General features: G+C 41.0%; 1 protein-coding gene across 4 annotated transcripts in view; it reads left to right on the forward strand.

Moving 5' to 3' along the window:
* ATAD2 (ATPase family AAA domain containing 2) overlaps nucleotides 1–16967 on the forward strand; it is a 332232-nt gene that overhangs the window by 118634 nt on the left and 196631 nt on the right. The window lies entirely within an intron of this gene.

Below are 16967 nucleotides of genomic sequence, written 5' to 3' on the forward strand. Positions count from 1 at the left end.
TTTTAGCTTCTCCAGACCAGTAGAGGTCCCCACCCTGTCTGTTGTTGTTGTTGTTGTTGGGGCTGTTTTCGCGGGCAGTTTTTGTTTTTTGCTGCGGGTTCTAGTATTTTTCTAGGGCCGGGGAGAATTAAAGAACAGCGGCTGTGGCTCGGCTGGCTTAGCTGGCGAGCTGTGGGGACATTTTCCTTCGGGTATTTCTCCTCTGCATTTTCCAACAGCATTTGGGTATGTTATTTGTTACTCCTGTTCGGAGTATTGTTTTCTTCCTGTTTTCCAGTTCTTGGTTCTGCTTGGCTATTCGGCAGACTGAGGGAAATAGAGAAGGGAGGATAGTATATACTGTCCCAAAGTTTTGTTTTCAGTCTCCACCTGCTGGTCATGATTAGATATATACCCATTCGTAAAGTTAACCTCTACTGGTCTGGAGAAGCTAAAAGAAAGTAAATTAGCAGGTAAGAACCTAATTTCTCCTTAGTTCCCATTGTTCTGACCCTATGTGGTCCAAGCTGCAGCCTATGAACTTTAAACAACTTTGTTAATCTCTTTAGCAAATTTTAAGAACATAAGAATAGCCTTACTGGTTCAGACCGATGGTTCATCTAGCCCAGTATCCCATCCTCATGGTGGCCAATCCAGGTCACAAGTACCTGGTAAAAACCCAAAATAGTAGCAACTCCATGTTACCAATCCAGGGCAAGCAGTGGCTTCCCCCCATGTCTGTCTCCTTCAGGAACTTGTCAAAACCTTTTTTAAAACCAGCTATTTTAACCGCTCTTACCTCATCCTCTAGCAATGTGTTCCAGAGCTTAACTATTGTCTGAGTGAAAAAATATCATCTTTTATTCTATTGTCCATTTATTTTATCATTCTGGAAATCAATTTGGCCTCAAATTAATAGGATGTTAGAAAATCCGGTAGCCTTGACATATGATTATTTTATTTGGAACAACTATGAGAGCAAGGAGTCAAATCTCGTCAAATAACAACAAACTTTTATTTATTTTAACTGGAGTAGCAATACAACAAATAACATACAATTGGAAAATGTATGACAGGTTAAACTACAATTTCTGGTGGAATTCTGTATGTCATATATACAAAATGGAACTCACAATAGCAACGCAAAAAGGTTATATTAGTAAATTTCAGAAAGTCTGGGGACCATTAACAGATTTTTGTAATGAATGATTAACTTTTCCCATGATAGGATATTTGATTAGGGGGGAAAAGGGGTGGGTTTTACTTGTTGTTTATAATACATGAGTATTTGAATAGTTTTCACAGTAAGGAGGATTTTATGTATTATTAAATAGGGAGGGAGGGGTGAGGGATTATTATATTCAATAAGAATGATATAAATTTTAGATTTCTTACATAATATTTAAAATTTTATAAAATATTAATTTGTAATGAAATGTTTAACTTTATGCTTATATGAGAGTTAATCAAGTGTGTATCTTTAAGTTCATATGAAGTTAATTGATGCACTTGTTGTAACATACAAAAATGAATTTAAAACAGAAAAAATATTTCCTCCTATTGGTTTTAAAACCAATCTCCCTGTAACTTCGAGTGTCCCCTAGTCTTTATAATTGTTGAAGTAAAAATTGATCCACTTGTACCTGTTCCATGCAGGGTTTTGTAGATTTCAATCATATCTCCCCAAAGCCATCTCTTTTCCAAGCTGAAGAACCCTAACCTCTTCAGTCTTTCCTTATATGAGAGTTCATCCCCTTTATCATGATCGCTCTTCTATGAACCTTTTGTAGTTCTGCTATATCTTTTTTTGAGATAAAGACGACCAGAATTGAACATAATACTCAGGGTGAGGTCGCACCAAGGTGTGATAACAGAATTCAGCTGCACGACTCATATTCCGTGAGAGCTACCATACTCACGTTACCCCTTTCTAAAGTCACTTCACTGGCTTCCTTTCTGCTTCTGAATACAATTCAAACTCTTACTGACCTATAAGTGCATTCACCCGGCTGCCCCTCACTATCTCTCTTCACTTATCTCCCCCTATGTGTCGCCCCCCCCACCCCCACGAGGTCCACTCAGCTGATAAGTCCCTCCTCTCTGCCCTTCTCTTCCTCCACCAACTCCAGATTGTCCTTTCTACCTTGCTGCACCGTATGCTTGGACAAGCTGCTCGAATCCCTGCGGCTGCTCCGTCTGTGGCAGTGTTCAAGGCCCAGTTAAAAGCCCACCTCTTTGAGACTGTCTTAAACATCTAACTCCTTTCACCTTGGGTTCCGCATCTTTTAACCTTATATGTCTTGTCTGTCCAAGTTAGCAGGGACTGTCTATTAAATGTCAAAATGTACAGTGCTGCGAATGCCTTTCATCTCTATTTAAGTGATTAGTAGTAGTAGTACAGAGGCCCCATCCCTTTACTAACAATTCCTAGCATCTTGTTTGTTTGTTTTTTTGGGTGGGGGGGGGATTTTGGCAGCTGCTGCACATTGGGCAGAAGGTTTCAGCTTATTTTCTATGATACCCAGATCTTTTTCTTGGTCACTGACCCCCAAGGTGGACCTTAGCATCTGGTAGCTATAATTTGGTTTATTCTTCCCAATACTAAGAATGTTATAATGCCCCTGTATCGCTCCTAGGTGCAACCTCACCTGGAGTATTGCATTCAGTTCTGGTCTCCTTATCTTAAGAAAGATACAACAGCACTAGAAAAGCTTCAAAAAAGAGTGACCAAGACGATAAAAGGAATGGAACTCCTCTCGTATGAATTCTGTATGTCTAAAAAGGTTAGAGCTCTTCAGCTTGGAAAAGAGACTGCTGAGGGGAGACCCTCGGTGCACGCTTCTAAGAATCATCAGAGCGCTTCGTCTATGAAAGCGGATCGCCTTTACTCTGATTATCAGTCAGATAGGGATTCAGGGGATGAAAATTCAGTCTTGGTCCCCTTAGTCTCAAAGCAAGGTCTTCCTGATGGAAGATTCGGCCTCCTATGTTAAGGAACGGGATGTAGTCCCAGCCACAGATCCAGGAGAGTATCCCTCCAGCAAGTTGATCTAAAGTAGAGAATGACACAGGGACAAAATTTTTTTTTTCACCCATCCCCATGGAACTCATTTTCCTGTTCCAGAGTTCTTTTTCTGTCCCTGCCCCATTCCTACAAGTTCTATCCTCATCTCCACAAGCCTCAAACACTGTAAAATCATAAGTGTTCAAGGCTTGTGTGCTTAAGGCAGAGCTTAAAAGAATGGGGCAGGGACTGCGACAACACTCGTGGAGATGGGACAGAGAAATTGAGTTCCTGTGAGGATGGTGAAAAATTTGTCCCCGTGTCATTCTCTAATCTAGAGAGCTTATATTCCTGAAGTGACCATGCTATCTCCCAGAGACACCATACAGAATTTATCCTTCACCAAGTATTGATTGAGAGCTTGGAAGTCCACGAATTCCTTGTATGGCACATTTCAATTCAGACCATCAAGAATATATAAAACAGCTTTGTTGATATCCTGATGAAGGATCACAAGATGGTTAACTTCAGAAAAAGTTCAGGGAAAAGAATGTATTGCAGACAAGTTGAGCAGGCTTCTTCAACCTCGTGTGTGGTCACTCAACACTTCAGTCTTGCGTCAGATCTTTGCTGTTGAGGAGACCCCCCCCCCCTCCCAATACACACACAAAACCACTTTATTGCTCCAGACTTTACATTCCTGCCCACCTGGAGGCAGATGCTTTTTTCCTAGACTGGAAACATCACTTCCTATATGCATTTCCCCCTCTGTTCCTTGTAGGGAAAATTCTTCTCAAACATTACCAGGAGCAATACTCCATGATTCTAATTGCACCCCACTGGCCTCTCCACCCAAGAACCTATCACTCTACAAGTATTTATGACCCTACTAACCTAGAATGAAGGTTCTTTCCTTCATCCCAATCTTCATTCATTGGCACCTACAACAATGTTATCTCTCTCCCAAGGAATAAATGCTTTTTCACTTTCTGTACCAGTGTCGGACATCAGTGAAGCTTCCAGAAAACCTTCTACCAGACATTGCTATAAGTTTTAATGGACTCATTTCATCATCTGATGTGATCTCGGCTCTCTACAGCCACTCATCTGTCTCTTTGCCTTCACCTCTCTAAATCCGGACTTAAAACATCTTCTGTCCAAGTTCACCTCAGCGCAATCAGTGCATTTCATTCCCTTGGTTTCTAGAATCATAAAATATCTTTACCACATCAAACCTTCCCTAAAATCACCTACCATTGTCTGGGATCTCAATGTGGTTCTCTCCATTCTAATGAAATTTCCTTTTGAGCCCATCTTGACTTTGACTCTTAAATATCTTTATCTAAAAAGTAGATTTATCAAGTGTTGTTAGTAAATCTATGTATTACTTATATTGTACACTTGTTGAAAGATTAAAAATGAATAAAGAATTTATAAAAAGTAGATTTCCTAATAGCTCTTAACGTCTGCATGCTGAGTCAGTGAGCTTGAAGCACTGGTTTCGGATCTACCATATACCAGTTTCTACCATGAGTGGATGAGTTTGAAGAACCACCTTAAGTACTTTCCAAAAGTTGTCTCAGAATTTCACCTCAACCAATCCGTTGCATCCTAAGACCATATCCTGGTGAAGCAGCTCTCCACACCTTGGGACTGTAAAACAAGCCCTTGCTTTCTATTTAAATTGCATGAAGTCTCGTAGAACTCCAACTTTGTCTTTTTTTGTCTCATTTGACCTTAACAGACTGGGAGTTCTGTTACCAAGAAAATAATATCCGCTTGGCTAGCAGACTATATCTGCTTTAGTTATGATTGAGCTGAACCGACACTAGAAGGCTATGTCGCTGCTCATAAAGTGCAAGCTATGGCAACTTCAATTGCCCATCTTCACTCTATACCTATTGACATTTGAAGAGCAGCCACTAGGTCCTCAGTCCACACTTTCAATTCTTGATACTGCTTAAATCAACACTCCTAGAAGCGCAGTCAATTTGGTCAGGCAATGCTCAGAAATTTGTTCTCTTTGGAAGTCATCTTCCTTCCATCCCTTCTGGATTTCATCTGGTTCATGATAGTTACCTTTAACCAAGATGGATCTGATTTAAATCACTAGTCAGAAAGACTTCGGTTAAATCATGCCTGTGACATGAATGGATTAATTGAATTCATTTACCAAAAATTTAAACATTGCACGAATATACAGCCGCATGCTACGTAATTAAAAACTAATTCTTATTTCATGAGTAACTTGGACTATAATGCATTTTAAATAGAAAACTGTCTTTTACATGGCATTTTATTAAAGAAAATCCAGTTTTTAAAATTTTTTTAAAAACTGATTTTTTAAAAATTTTCTTTAAATATGTGCTAATAAATGCATATTCCTATCCTATAGAATATCCTGTTTGCATTCATAACCTGCCTAGCAGTGCTAAGGGTAACTTTGGAATCATTTAGTTCTGTCTGCTTGTCTTTTAAAAACACCTAGGCTGCTTCAGCTTTTACCATATGCTCTGTTGGGGTTTTCTAACTTATACCAGTATTCTTTTGAAGATACCTCGGCTTCAGTCATGTGCTCTTGACAATTGTTGGTTCTTTGAGAGAGTTTAAATTTTAATCATTTTTCTTTTAAATGTTAGCAACAATAACTGGGTGTTACCCTGGATAAAGTAGAGCCCATCATTGCTTTTTCTACACCATCATCTCATTCATGCACTGAGATTTGGGACATTTGTTATTTTAATACAACCATTGTGGCGATTTTTCAAAACTTTTGTGTTATCCTTGGGGGTGGATAGCAAGCACAGTTGAAGGTCCAGAATGGGATGTTGTCTTTATAAATTGTACTATCTCAACAATGCACAGAAATCTATAGGGGTAAGCTACCCACATATGATTTGAACATGACTTGTATGGAGCTAGTTCCACCCTGACCTAAGTCTAATCTACCTGAATATCTGATTTTACTGTGACTGAACAGTGTGGGTACTTTGACCTTTGTCTCTATCTGCATTAAACAGATTTTCATTGCACCTCTAGAAATCCTAGAGTACATAGTAGAGAAGACTGGTTAGTTGAAAATCCCTTTCATTATCCCAGGACAACCAAGCATATATGGGTGATGTCATCCACGGAGCCTCGGTACAGACAGCTGCTAAAGTGTATGTACACTTTAAGAACTTTAGAAAGTTTGATCGCACCACACATGTGTGAGTGCCTTCCTGCCCGATGTAGGCGCACGACTCCTCAGTTCTTAGTTTTCTGCAGAGTTAAGAAGTCATGTCTTTTGAACGTTGTTCAATTTTTTGCCTTCCCGCTCACACGTATTTTTTCTGCTTATTTTACTTATGTATTTTTTCTATGTATTTGTTCTATGTGTTATAAATAATAACACAGTTGAATTTGTTGTTCTTGTTGTTTTTTTCTTACCTCACAGGCTTTGCCCGCTGAGGCCCTTTACTTTCCTCAGCCTTCTACTGCCCTGATTTGCTCTGCTGCGTCTCTGATGATGTCATCAGGGACGTGCCAGAGTAAATCAGGGCAGTAGAAGGACCCGAAGCAGCGTGTGAAGACTGCTGCACACGCTGCTTGAATCGCCATGTGTAGTCAGGCCCGCGGGAAGGGGAAGGGGGTTAGAGGAAACGCTAATGCTGCTGCACAGGGAACTGGTGGGGGTGGGAAATGGAGGGGGAGGGAATGTTGCTTTGGACAGGGAGGAAGGGAGACAGAAAGAAAAGAAGAAAGACACAGGACAGGGAGATACACAGAAAGACAGACAGACAAAGGGGGACAGAGACAGACAGAAAGAAAGACAGCGGGAGTTGCGTCAGGAGGGTGTGCGGGATGCGGCAGAAGGAACTTTTCCAATGGGTGCAACTGGGCGGCTGTCGGGACCTCTGATCAGGGGCAGAGCAAGGTAAGTGTATCATAGGGATAAAAAGGAGGAGGAGGGGGGGAAGGAAGGGACGCCTACTGCTGGACAGGGGCAGAAGGAAAGAGGTCCTGATGGACAGGGGGGGGTGAAGAAAAAGGAACGGAGGCCTAATGTTGGACAGGGGGAGAAGGAAAGAGGTGCTGCTGGACAGGGGGGTAAAACAAAGGGAGAAGGGCTGCTGCTGCATAAGGAGAGCAGTGAAGGGGTGGTGGTGGACACAGGGGAGGTAAAAGGAAGGGAGAATGGACAGGGGGTGCAGGCAAGGGGTGGTGATGGACAGCCAAGAAAAAAGAAAGAAAGAAAGCGGCTAAGGAGAGAGAGAGAGAAAGAAATAAAGACAGATACACACACATATATTCTAGCACCCGTTAATGTAACGGGCTATAAGACTAGTTTAATAATAATTATTTATTTATATACCGCCCTACCGCAAAGTTCTAGGCAGTTCACATACGTTAATATTTTGCCTTATTACCCTGACACCAACTCCACTGGTATCGGCCCAGCCTGAGCGCACAAGAGATGCTAGTACTGCCACTACTTCATCGATGCATCATCATGAAAGGTCATTAGATAGTCATACTTCCAGGCATTGGATCCAGATATCATTCTAGTTCATCGAAACATCGTTCTTCTCCTTCTCAATGTTCTCACACTAGCAAGCGCTCCTGCAAATCTAAATATCCAGAAAAACGCAGAAACACTGCCTACCCCAACGGATCAACCCCTTGCAGTGACATCGATCACCGTCACTGGTTATTGACTCTGATCTTCAAATTGACTCTAATATTGATGCCTCTCCTTCAACTGAAGCCTATGACTCTCCTGAGCCACAATCTCCATGTAGGTTTCCTCCAGGAAAATCAACTCCTATGGAGACACTTTCCTTTATTCATTTCATTAGACAATTGAGGAAAGATCTCTCCATCAAACTTGAGGCAGATTACAAGTATAGTGCTGAATTTGTGGAAACTATGGACTATAAACATCCGCCTAAGGAGTTTATCAAACTTGTCTTGCATGGAATCCTGAAATAAACCCTACATAGAAACTGGGAATCTCCTCAGTTCCTGTTGCTCCTAGGACTTTGTATAAGATCATTCCCAGTTCAGGATTTGATAAACCTCAATTGTCTCATCAATCTTTGGTGGTGGAATACACTTTGAAAAAAATCTGCTCCATCCAAGGTTTATGCCTCAGTCCCGCCAGGTCGAGAAGGTCGTACTATGGACAAGTCTGGTAGACGGCTTTACCAAAACTCCATATTAGCAAATCGAGTCATTAATTGCAACTTCTGTTTCACATGTTACATGAAGCATGAAGCAACTACCTGTTTTTCAAAAATATCTTCCATCTCATTGAAAGACTCAAATCCAGCACATAGTTTCCACCCTTACTCAACTGAGACAGCACATGGTTCAGTCTGCTTATGATGCCTGTAAATTGTCTTCCAGGGCTGCTTCTGTTTGTAGCCATGAGGAGATAAGCATGGCTCAGAATTGATGACATGGATGTTAACCTGCCAGGACAGGCTGGCCAACATTCCATGTCTTGGGAATGAGCTTATTGGAGACTCAATTGATGCCACTCAAAAGCTTTCTGCCCAAGAGAAGTCTTAATTCTTAATCAAGCCATCCACTTCCAGGCCCAATAATCTACCTTCTTTCTATCAAAAGGCGTTTTTCAGCAAAACAATCTGCTACTTCCAGATCACAGCAGAGGAAACAAAAGCAACAGCACCCTCAGAAAACTCAGGCATCTGTTCCTTCTAAGCCCACTCAGTCTTTTTGACAAGTTACTTGAGAGCATAGCTTCCATTCCTTTACATCTGTCACTCCCTCTACCAATCGGAGGTCATCTTCAACTTGATTTTCATCGTTGGGAGTCTTATCACCTCTGGGTTTTGAATACCATTTGAAAGGGTTACTCTCTTCGTTTTTTCGCCATTCCTCCAGATCATCCTCCAAGAGAGTCTGCTTCAAACCCTCTCCAGTCTTCCCTTCCTCAGGTGATAGATTCCCTACTTCTCAATGCCAATGAGAAGGTTCCATGGACCAGCGGAACAGGGGTTTTTATTCCTGCTATTTTCTTGTCCCAAAGAAGACGGGAAGTATTCAGCCAATATTGGATCTCGGGGTGCTCAACAAATTTCTTGTCAAGGAAAAAGTTTTGAATGTTATCCCTAGCATCTTTATATCCCCTCCTGGATCACAACGATTGGCTATGCTCTTTCAATCTCAAGGAAGCTTATACTCGCATTCCAATTCATCCAGCATTCAGGAAGTTCCTCAGATTTCAAGTGGCCCATCACACCACTTTCAATACAAAGTTCTACCCTTAGGCCTGGCATCCTCTCCCATTCTGCGTGCGTATGGTAGCGCTATAAAAATAATTAGTAGTAGTAGCTTTCACCAAGTCTTTCCCTATCTAAATGACTGGCTCATCAAGGATCCTTCGTCTTAGGGTGCGCTCTTAGTGACACAGCAGACTATATTATTCCTTCAGAATTTGGGATTTGAGATGAACTTCCCCAAATTTCAACTTCAACCATCTCAGAAACTCCAGTTTATTGGAGCCCTACTCGATACCATTCAACTCTGGGTGTTTCTTCCTCAGCGTCGGGACACCCTAATTCAACTCTGTCATCAAGTTATCCAACTTAAGTGACTCTCAGCAGGGTGCATGATGGCTCTTCTAGGACACATGGCCTCCACAGTCCACGGGCCTCCCTTTGCAAGGCTGCAACTATGAATCCCTCAATGGTCTCTGGCCTCAGTGGTCACAGGCTCTCGACCCACTTTCCCAAAATATTAGTCACCTCGTCTCTTCGACAATCTCTATAGTGGTGGATGCACTCTTCCAATCTTTCCAGAGGGTTGCTATTTCAAATGCCTCCTCATCAGAAAGTTCTGACCATATATTTGTCAACCTAAGCTTGGGGAGCGGATGGTCTACACACGATCAACCAGTAGATCGCAAAGGCAACGCGAGTTGATCATGGAGTCCATCCTGGGTTCCACGATACTCGCGTTGTCTTTGCGTTCTCCCTGTTCCCTGATGCCATAACAGGCCAGCAGCAACTACAGAAGTGCCGGGCACGCCAGCCTTCCTCCCCCCCTGTCAATTCTGATGTCGGAGAGGAAGTTCCAGGCAAGCCAACAGGCGACCCCCCCAGGTTGAGAAACACTGCTGTAGCAGACAAACTCAGCTGCATTTTTCAACCTCATGAATGGGCGCTGAAATCAACAGCTCCCCATTCCATCTTCTCTCAATGGGGGGACTCCTCAAATAGATTTGTTTGCGTCTCTCCACAATCACAAGCTACCCCTTTTTTGCTCTAGGCCATATTCTCATCACCTAAAAGTGGACGCTTTTCTCCTGGATTGGACGCGTAAGTTTCTCTATGCTTTTCCACCCATTCCTCTTGTCAAGCTGAAGCAGGAGTCTGCCACCATGATTCTGATAGCTCCTTGGTGGCCCAGACAACCATGGTTCTCCCTTCTACTTTAACTCGGTATCAAGGAGCCAATACCTCTTCCAATTTTTCCATCTCTTCTCACACAGTCAAGGATCTCTTCTGCACCCCAGCCTTCAGTCTTCACACCTGACAGCTTGGTATCTCTTGGGCCGAGTTCAGCTAATCTAAGTTCCAAGTTTATTCCAACAGAAACAAGAAGATCTTGGGCTAGGCAAGCATGAAATACATTGAGATGAAATAAAGGGTGGTAAAGGGGGAGGGGAAAAAACAAAGGGGAAAGGGAATTACGCTTCTTAAAAGCGGTTGGTATTCATTTTTGTGTGCAAAGTGAGTAGGTTGGGTGAATTGACCATTTTCATGTTAAAGGCGTCCTTGAATAAGAGTTTTTAATTTGGTCTTAAATTTGTCCAATGATTCTTCCAATGTGATATCTAATGGAAGAGCATTCCAAAAGGTAGGGACTCTGACAGAGAATATGGTATTGTGTGTAGTGTTCCCTAATGGATGGGATAGTAAATAAGTTCTGACTGTTAGATCATAGTAACCGAGAGGAGGCATAAGGAATAAGATATTTATCTAAAAAAGCTGGAGTTAGTAAGTTTGATCTTAAAGGCTAGTAGAAGTATTTTGTAAGTTGTCCAGTGAGATATGGGGAGCCAATGGGCTTTGCAGAGTAGAGGGGTGACATGATCGTATTTCCTTGCCTTATATATAAGTTTAATGGTTGTATTTTGGATGAGTTATAGCCTGAGTGAATGTTATGCTGTGGTATAAAGAGTTGCAATAGTTGATATGTGAAATGAGAGAATGGATCAGAATTTGAGCAGAGGAGGGGTTAAGAAGAGAAGTTATACAACATATTAATCTCAATTTTTAGAAACAACGTTGGGTTACTGCACTTATTTGGTCATGGTAGTTAAGGTTTTTGTAGAGTATGACCCCCAAAAGTTTGATTTTGGTTTCAGTCAGTATAGGGTGGGAGTCTATGCATATGGTTCAGACTAAATTTTCTTTATCGGATGCCGGAAAGAATACATTTTTGATTTTTCAATGTTTCATGAAAGCTTATTGCAGTTTAACCAAGTGCTAATTTTGTCTAATTTGGCATTGATTTCCTGGATTTCACTGGCTTGAGTTGGGTTGTTAAGATGCCAAAGTTGGATATAGTCAGCATATGCGTAAGCGGTGAAACAAATAGATTGTGCCAGAGTAAGTAAAGGGGCTAAAAATATTGAAAAGTAGAGGGGATAATATAGAACCCCCATGGAACTCCAAATTTTTGCAAAATTGGGTCAGAAGTTGATTTATTAAAATGCACTTTAAAGTTTCAATCAGTGAGATAAGATGAGAACCAGTGAAGTACAGAGTCAGAGACTCTACTGGTTTGAAAGTGATTGAGGAGAATGGCATGATCGATTGTGTCATACGTTGCTGTTAAGTCAAGGGATATTAATAGAACTGATTTGCGATGATCGCAATAGTAAAGTATGTTTGTAGTTAGGCCAATTAAAGAGTTATGTGGAATGATTGATGCAAAAACCCATTTGGCTTGGATGAAGAGCATTGGTTTTGTTGAGAGTCTGAAAGTTGGCTAAATGTGTTTCTGTGAGTTTAGCAGTGAACGGGAGATTAGCTATTGGATGATAGCTAGAACATTGATCATCTGGTAAGTTTATGCTCTTTAGTTTTGAAAAACTAGAGCAGATTTCCAAATTTTGGGGACAGTACTGGAAGAGAGGCTTTTGTTAGTCATTTCCAGAATGAACGGGCCAAAAGTAGGAAAATATTTTTAGGGTGAGGGGGAATCATCTCAAAGGGGTTATTTGAGATATTCATGGTCTAATATTTTATATATATCAATTGTGGGGAGTCGAAATTCAGAGAAGGAGCTGAAGGAGAGGTGATTTTCTGAGCTTGGGGAAGCTGGAGGTATGGAGTGTGGTACCTAACTTAGAGCAAACTGTTGTAACCTTTTTATTGAAATAATCTGCAGGATATGATATAGTTGAAGATGATATAGTCTTTTTGAATAAGGGTGAGAGTGAACGGACAATAGCATAAAGAGCTGAAGAATTGCAGGCATTAGTAATGTGCTTTGAATAGTAATTTTTCTTAGCTGTTTGGATCGCAAGTTTGTAACATAAGAACATAAGCAATGCCTCCGCTGGGTCAGACCTGATATCCATCGTGCCCAGCAGTCCGCTCATGCAGCAGCCCAACAGGTCCAGAACCTGTGCAGTAATCCTCTATCTATACCCCTCTCTCCCCTTTTCTAACAGGAAATTGTCCAATCCTTTCTTGAACCCCAGTACCGTACTCTGCCCTATTACGCCCTCTGGAAGCGCATTCCAGGTGTCCACTACACGTTGGGTGAAGGAAAACTTCCTAGCATTCGTGTAGAATTTGTCCCCTTTCAACTTTTCTGAATGCCCTCTTGTTTTATTTTCTGAAAGTTTGAAGAATCTGTCCCTCTCCACTCTCTCTATGCCCTTCATGATCTTGTAAGTCTATATCCCCTCTAAGTCTCCTCTTCAGGGAAAAGAGTCCCAGTTTCTCCAGTCTCTCGGCATATGAAAGGTTTTCCATACCTTTTATCAAACGTGTCGCTCTCCTCTGAACCCTCTCAAGTATTGCCATATCCTTCTTAAGGTACGGCGACCAATATTGGATGCAGTACTCGGATGCGGACGCACCATCGCCAGAAACAATGGCAGGATAACTTCTTTCGTTCTGGTTGTAATACCCTTCTTGATTATACCTAGCATTCTATTCGCTCTCTTTGTGGTCATCTGCGCACTGGAGTGGCTAGGTTCTTTATATTGTAGAAGTGAAGAGGAGGAATGTTGTCTGTGCCATTTCCGTTCAGAGGATTGAAATTGGTGTCATAAAAGAACTAAGTTTGGGGAGTACCATGGTTTCTTTTTTGATTGTAATGAAGATGTCTTTGAAGGGGAGCTAGTGTCTTGCGTGTGTGTGGTGATATCCCATAATTTTGTCTGTTCTTCCATATCTTCATTGTCAAGAGATAAGCAATGCTAGATAAGGAATTCTCTGAGCCTGTCAGACTTCTTAGATGCTTCCAGAAAACCGGCCACACGACAGTGTTATACTCAGAAATAGACCTTGGTTTTTTTTTTTTGCTTGGTGCTTACTTCATCACCAGGATCTGAAATACACATCTGTTTCCTTAGTTTTGGATTATCTCCTTCATTTGTCTGACTCGGGCCTCAAATCCACTTCTATTAGAGTCCATCTCAGTGCAATTGCTGCTTTTCATTAAACGGTGGATGATAAACCTCTCGCTATGCACCTGGTGGTTTCCCGATTCATGAAAGGACTTTTCAATGTCAAATCAACCCTCAAACCAGTGGTTTGGGACCTTAATGTGGTACTTGCTAGATTGTTTGAAGTCTCCCTTCAAACCAATATCTTTGGCTCATCTCAAATATCTCACTTAAAGTACTTTTCCTCATTTCTTTGACTTCTGCTCGCAGAGTGAGTAAACTTCAAGCATTACTGGCGGGTCCACCATTTACAGCATTCCACCATGACAAAGTTGTGCTTCGCACTCGTCCAAAGTTCTTACCAAAGGTCATCACTGAATTTCATCTCAATCAATCCATTGTTCTTCCATTTTTTTCCCAAGACTCATTCTCATCCTGCTGAGCCGAACCTTCATACTCTGGACTGCAAACGAACATCTCCACAGCTTTTTGTCTGTTGATCTAAACAAGTTGTGGCTTTTTATCCAAATGCCTAAATATTTTTTATTCCATCTTCTTTCCATAGAAAAGAGAATTTTTCAAATAATCCTTTTGTGCAATGGGCATTAATAGGAAGAACTTCTGATTTACTCCAATTTATTTTGTATCCTGAAAATTTTCCAAATTTTTCTATTACATCAAGTAAGCATGGAATGGTTGTTTCAGGATTCCTCAAATGAAGTAGTATATCATTGGATGAAACAATGCAAGTGAATGAAAAAGTTTTATTACAGAAGGTAACAGACATGTGTGAGCAATGGAATCCTTTACATCTTTCTTGGTGGGGGAGAGTCCAGACTATTAAAATGATGATATTGCCTGTGGTTTGATATCAAATGGATATGTTACCAGTTTTCTTTAAGGGGTCCTTTTAAGAGAAGTTAAATTATATTCTCACAATTTATTTGGCTGGGTAAAACTCCTAGAGTTGCTTTAGTATCTTTACAAAAACCAATTACGGAAGAAGGGGTAAATTCACCCCCCACCCCCCCAATTTTTATAGGTATCATCAAGTCTATATTTTATGCCAAGGTATGTATTGGGTCCTCTCAAAGCTCATTGAAAATACCCCGGATTGGTTATGGTTGGAATGGCGACTCATGTTTCCTCTGCAATTATGCCATGTTCTCAGTATCAAGCTGCCTAGATTATATAAAGAAAACAGAATTTTAATGGATACATGGAAAACCTTACGATATGTTAACAATTTAACACCTATCCCAATAAATAAATCAACAAATCAGACTATATGGCTTAACTCCAAGATTCAAATTGGCGGATTTAAGGTTATCTGGAAGCATTGGATGATAGCAGAAATACATACTTTAGAGGATGTCATATCTAATGGTAAACTGCTTGACTTTTCACAGTTGCAACATAAATTTGGACTTAATAAATCACAAAGTTATAGATGGTTGCAACTGAAGCAGGCCATTTAGGTAGGGTTACCTGAATGGAAAAATTTAAATAACCAGTATAGTTTGGAATTCTTATGCTTTCAAGTAGATTTCCTGGGTCACCAGGCCGGACAGTGCTATAAATTGTTAGCTGGATTTATAAACAAGAAACCAAAAACTGGGCTTAGGGACATTTGGAGTATTGAGATTAAGCACCAAATTCCTGCATCTCAATGGCCATGAATCTGGACTTGGAGGATGAGCTGTACAATGTCAGCATCTATGAGACAAACTTGGTTTTTTCTGTTACATAGAGCATTATGGACCCCTGTTCAGTTACAAAAGTTGGATAGCTCTAAGTCTAATAAATGTTGGCATTATCTCGAAGCAGGGACTTCAGATCATTTATTGTTCTACTGTCCATTTATTTTGGCTTTTTGGAAATCAATATGGGGCCATATAAATTGCTTATTAGAAAATCCAGTGGCATTATCCTATGATACTGTGCTTTTTGGCATGTCAATGAGAGCAAAAAGTCAATTATCTAAGAACAGGCTTTTATTAATAATGACAGGAGTTGCCATACAACAAATTATGAGCAATTGGAAGAATTGGACAAGGCTTAATTATAGTTTTTGGTGGAATTCGTTGTCGTGTATAAAATGGAAAGAATATTAGCCATTCAGAAAGGAAACTAAGAAATTTCAGGAGATTTGGTAGCCATTAGCAAAATATTGTAATGTTTTTCCCTATGTTATGCACATCCGGGAAGGGGGAGGATGGGGGTCTGTTAGATTTATATATTTAGATATATTGGGGTTCATTATAGAAATTTCATATGATTACATTATGATTGTTCAGGAGGGAGGGGAGTGTAATTCTGTAATGGATATTAATGGAATATTAAGTGTTATTGATGTATAAAATGTGGTTAGAGGGTAGGAAACAGAGGATAGGGGTGAAGGGCCACTACTCGGACTGGAGGAAGGTCACGAGTGGTGTTCCGTAGGGCTCGGTGCTTGGGCCAATGCTATTTAATATATTTATAAATGATCTAGAAACAGGGACGAAGTGTGAGATAATAAAATTTGCAGATGACATTAAACTATTTAATGGAGCTCGGACAAAGGAGGACTGCGAAGAATTGCAAAGGGACTTGGACAAACTAGGGGAATGAGCAACGAGATGGCAGATGAAGTTCAACATTGAGAAGTGTAAAGTATTGCATGTAGGAAGCAGAAACCTGAGGTTCAATTACACGATGGAGGGATGTTATTGAATGAGAGTACCCAAGAAAGGGACTTGGGGGTAATGGTGGACATGACAATGAAGGCGACGGCACAGTGCGGAGCGGCTGCTAAGAGGGCGAATAGAATGCTAGGTATAATCAAGAAGGGTATTACAACCAGGACGAAAGAGGTCATCCTGCCGTTGTATCAGGCGATGGTGCATCCGCATTTGGAGTACTGCGTCCAATATTGGTCGCCGTACCTTAAGAAGGACATGGCGTTACTCGAGAGAGTCCAGAAGAGAGCGACACGTCTGATTAAAGGGATGGAAAACCATTCATACCCTGAGAGATTGGAGAAACTAGGTCTCTTTTCCCTGGAGAAGAAGAGACTTAGAGGGGATATGATAGACTTACAAGATCATCAAGGGCATAGAGAGATTAGAGAGGGACAGATTCTTCAAACTTTCAAATAATAAAAGTACAAGAGGGCATTCAGAAAAATTGAAAGGGGACAGATTCAAAACAAATGCTAGGAAGTTCTTCTTTACCCAATGTGTGGTGGACACCTGGAATGCGCTTCCAGAAGATGTAATAGGACAGAGTATGGTACCAGGGTTTAAGAAAGGATTGGACAATTTCCTGCTGAAAAAGGGGATAGAAGGGTATAGATAGAGGATTACT

Source organism: Geotrypetes seraphini, chromosome 2 (assembly GCF_902459505.1).
Source record: "Geotrypetes seraphini chromosome 2, aGeoSer1.1, whole genome shotgun sequence".
Lineage (NCBI taxonomy): Eukaryota > Metazoa > Chordata > Amphibia > Gymnophiona > Dermophiidae > Geotrypetes > Geotrypetes seraphini.